Source organism: Palaemon carinicauda, chromosome 14, assembly GCF_036898095.1.
Source record: "Palaemon carinicauda isolate YSFRI2023 chromosome 14, ASM3689809v2, whole genome shotgun sequence".
Taxonomy (NCBI): domain Eukaryota; kingdom Metazoa; phylum Arthropoda; class Malacostraca; order Decapoda; family Palaemonidae; genus Palaemon; species Palaemon carinicauda.
This window is the reverse complement of record NC_090738.1, coordinates 132662483-132667746: the sequence shown is the minus strand read 5'-3', so window position 1 is coordinate 132667746 and position 5264 is coordinate 132662483. Positions and strand designations below refer to the sequence as shown.

Below are 5264 nucleotides of genomic sequence, written 5' to 3'. Positions count from 1 at the left end.
TAAAGAGTCTCTTCCACCCTTACTAAGAGGAAAGTAGCCACAGAACAAATACAGTGCAGTAGTTAACCCCTTGAGCGAAGAGTTTTTGTATACAGAAGCACAAGTCAAAATCTGGTAGCATGTCAGCAATGAGGTTTAATATTACATTTTGATAAGCAATATCCTATGTTATATTGCTGCAGGACCAAATGGCTCAGAGTTAACAGAGTATTTTTTAAATTTATTTACAAAAGACAATGGATTGCGGTCAGAAAAAAAAAACAATAAAAAAGATTGATTTGTCTACATTTTTATTTACAAGAGACAAAGATGATTTATTTAAGAATCAAATTTTTCAAGAGCAAGGAGAGCCCAAACCGCCTCTTCCACTGTAATCTAGGAACTGAGGCTTGTTTATTTGAATAAGAAATCTGGGGTCGTAAATCAGTCATTAGTCTGCATCAAAACTGCTCCTACAGCCACATCACTAGCTTCTACTTTGAGATAAACAGCTTATCGGATTCAGATCGCCTTCAACACAGAAGACTATATCAATAGCTGTAAATGCACGTTGACAATCTTCTGCCCACTAGAGTCAATCTTAGAGCAGGCGAGATTAATCATAGGTACAGCAAATACCGAAAGAGTTCGGACAGAACTTAATAAAATCCAGCCATGCTAAATAGAGCACTGAACTGCCTTGTTTACGGGAGTAGGAAATCCTTTAATGCATGTAACTACCATCTTTGTGTGCAATCATTCCGCTCCCGACATCCATGACCAGAGTTACAATACTTTTCCCAAAGGTAGTTTTCTGCCAGATTTCTAAGGCGAAGAAACAGGGGTCACGATCTTTAAAATGTTCTTTCCATGTATCATCGATGACAACATCTCATCTGAAACAGAACATTAAAAAGGTTGAAAGGTTTCAACAGTATTTGTCCTTTCAAAGGGGAAGAACAGTATTGAAATTGAACACATTACGTTAAAAGGTTGGAAGTTTTCAACAGCATTTGTCATTTCAAAGGGGAAGAACAGTATTGAAATTGAACACATTACGTTAAAAGGTTGAAAGTTTTCAACAGTATTTGTCATTTCAAAGGGGAAGAACAGTATTGAAATTGAACACATTACGTTAAAAGGTTGGAAGTTTTCAACAGCATTTGTCATTTCAAAGGGGAAGAACAGTATTGAAATTGAACACATTACGTTAAAAGGTTGAAAGTTTTCAACAGCATTTGTCATTTCAAAGGGGAAGAACAGTATTGAAATTGAACACATTACGTTAAAAGGTTGAAAGTTTTCAACAGTATTTGTCATTTCAAAGGGGAAGAACTGTATTGAAATTGAACACATTACGTTAAAAGGTTGAAAGTTTTCAACAGTATTTGTCATTTCAAAGGGGAAGAACAGTATTGAAATTGAACACATTACGTTAAAAGGTTGAAAGGTTTCAACAGCATTTGTCATTTCAAAGGGGAAGAACAGTATTGAAATTGAACACATTACGTTAAAAGGTTGAAAGTTTTCAACAGTATTTGTCATTTCAAAGGGGAAGAACAGTATTGAAATTGAACACATTACGTTAAAAGGTTGAAAGTTTTCAACAGCATTTGTCATTTCAAAGGAGAAGAACAGTATTGAAATTGAACACATTACGTTAAAAGGTTGAAAGTTTTCAACAGCATTTGTCATTTCAAAGGGGAAGAACAGTATTGAAATTGAACACATTACGTTAAAAGGTTGAAAGTTTTCAACAGCATTTATCATTTCAAAGGGGAATAACAGTATTGAAATTGAACACATTACGTTAAAAGGTTGAAAGTTTTCAACAGCATTTGTCATTTCAAAGGAGAAGAACAGTATTGAAATTGAACACATTACGTTAAAAGGTTGAAAGTTTTCAACAGTATTTGTCATTTCAAAAGGGAAGAACAGTATTGAAATTGAACACATTACGTTAAAAGGTTGAAAGTTTTCAACAGCATTTGTCATTTCAAAGGGGAAGAACAGTATTGAAATTGAACACATTACGTTAAAAGGTTGAAAGTTTTCAACAGCATTTGTCCTTTCAAAGGGGAATAACAGTATATAAATTTAACCACAGATATGATGCAGGCAGAAGCCTTCGTAGCATTTTGTCAAGGGTACTTATATAGTATAATCTTTATAAAAATTATCAAAAAATTTACATTTGCAACAATATTAAAATTCTTTTCAAAGGATTAGAGTCCTTATGGGTGGCAACAGAATTTAACTCCCGATAACCTTCAGACTCAGACTTACCTGGTTTTTTGGTAGAGGATGCAGGGGGAGGCCCATGATTTCATCACTTTTCTGCCAACAATTTCTTAACAAGAATAACACGTTCCATAGCTTCTTTTTTGTAAGTGGTATTCTGTAGGGTCTCTGACACTAGTTTAGTCCCAGGTGTCAATACCACATGTGAAGCAACAACTGATGGTAGAGGTAGGCTACATCTGAAAAAGTAGTAATATCAGCCAAGTATCTTCAAGCTGGGGACTTTATAATGCACGAAATGTCATGCAAGATTATAAGTGTTACATATATAAAGTTAGCCTTTTAGGGTAGGAAGAATATCACCTGTAATCACAGGTGAATTTTCACTATCAATTCCATCCAATTTCTGGAGATACACATGAACTAACCTATGGTTCTTGAGCCTACCAGGTGTGTAATATTATAGTTACTTTCCATTAAGGTTTAACTGAATACCTCGTAAAATTGGCTCACTCAATTCTCTTTACTTTACAAATATGTCAACCCGAGCTGAGTTGACCCACATCAAAAGACTAAGGTATGAACATGTTCTACACATTTTTCTGCCTTTCAAACGTTACGAAAATTACACCTATAGTATTCAATGGTTAGCTTGTACGCCTTACAAGCTAACCTCACATTCATAATCGCAGCATCGTTGAAAAGTTAAGACCGAATAGGTAGTTCGCCCCTTACACTTCAAAACATTGAACTAAAGGGGTCACTATCCTCTGGTGCACTACAAAATATATACAAATAAATTCACCACAACTCATGTACACTAAAACAAAACAATTGAATAAAATACAAAATCAACTCTTGCTGGAGCAACTTACGAAATACTGGAGATACTTAAAGAGTAATACTTAATAGTTACACAGCGCCAGAGAATCTGACCTAAAAACAAATTCTAACTTTCAAAGAAGACTAAACTTCACTCCAACAAGGAAAACTAAATACAAATAAAATCACAGTTCAAACAAGGATTACAGAGTAAATGCTATGAAAGTACAATTAATGGGAAACTTCACGAAAAAGACAAAATAAATATTACTTGACATTATTATGCTAGCATAACATAATGTATACAATATACACACACACATATATATGTATATATATCATATATATATATATATATATATATATACAAATATATATATATATATATATGTATATTATATGTATATATATATATATATATATATGTATATATATATATATATATATATATATATATATATATATATATATTTGTATATATTTATTTATATATATATATATATATATATATATATATACATATATACATATATACATATATACATATATACATATATACATATATACATATATACATATATACATATATACATATATACATATACACATATATACATATACACATATATACATATATACATATATATACATATATACATATATATATACATATATACATATATATACATATATACATATATATATATATATACATATATATATATCAAACCTTTGTTAATATATTTCATAACTGAATTGTAAAGGTTAAGGATTTCACCTACCCAATTTGCATGTCAAAATTCTTCAAGATAAAGGAATGAAGTCTATCGTCATAATGACAACCTCCATTTATCTGAATATAATAATAATAATAATAATAATAATAATAATAATAATAATAATAATAATAATAATGTCATTATTATTATTATTATGCATATTAGTGTTAATAACAATACTAACATTGATATCATATCAATAGTAATAATAATACTATTATTAATATTAACATTTATATTGATCACTGTAATATTTTTATAAATAAAAACATTGGTAATAATAACAACAACAACAACAACAACAACAACAATAATAATAATATAATAATAATATGATTATTATTATTATTATTATTATTATTATTACTATTTTTATTATTATTATTATTATTATTATTATTATTATTATTACTATTGATGTTGTTGTTGCTGTTATTAATATTGCTATTTGTAGAAATATTACAGTTATTAATATAGATATTAATATTAAAATAGTATTATCATCACTATTGATGCTAATAATAATAATAATGCTAATAATAATAATAATGCTAATAATAATAATAATGCTAATAATAATAATAATGCTAATAATAATAATAATGCTAATAATAATAATAATGCTAATAATAATAATAATGCTAATAATAATAATAATGCTAATAATAATAAAAAGATAATAATAATAAAAAGATAATAATAATAAAAAGATAATAATAATGCTAATAATAATAATGCTAATAATAATAATGCTAATAATAATAATGCTAATAATAATAATGCTAATAATAATAAAAAGATAATAATAAAATAATAATAATAATAAAATAATAATAATAATAAAATAATAATAATAATAAAATAATAATAATAATAAAATAATAATAATAATAAAATAATAATAATAATAAAATAATAATAATAATAAAATAATAATAATAATAATAATAATAATAATAATAATAATAATAATAATAATAATAATAATAATAATAATAATAATAATAATAATAATAATAATAATAATAATAATAATAATAAAAATGATATCATTAACAATAATATCAGTAATATTAACAATGATGATGATAATAATGAAAGTGATAATAATAATAATAAAGAAAACAATAATATTAATGATAATAATAAAAATAACGATAATGATAATAATATTAATAAAAATACAAAAATTAATAATATTAATAATGTTGATTATGATGAGAAAAATAATAATATTATCAATAATAATAATACTAATAATAATTTAAATGATAATAAAAATTATATTAATAGTAGCAATGTTAATAAAAATAAAATTTATAATAATAATAATAATAATGATAATAATGATAACAATAATAATAATAGTAATATTAATATTATTTTGGATAATAGAAATAATGATACAAACAACAACAATAACAATAATAATAAAAATAATGA

General features: G+C 25.8%; 1 long non-coding RNA gene across 1 annotated transcript in view; it reads right to left on the bottom strand.

The window, feature by feature from the left end:
* Positions 1-350: 350 nt before the first annotated feature.
* Positions 351-5264, bottom strand: part of LOC137653363 (uncharacterized) — a 12723-nt gene continuing 7809 nt past the window's right edge. The window contains exons 2-3 of the long non-coding RNA XR_011046458.1: positions 2266-2459; positions 351-875 (exon numbers count right to left, since the gene is read on the bottom strand). This is a non-coding gene — a long non-coding RNA (uncharacterized lncRNA). The remainder of the gene's footprint in view (positions 876-2265; positions 2460-5264) is intronic.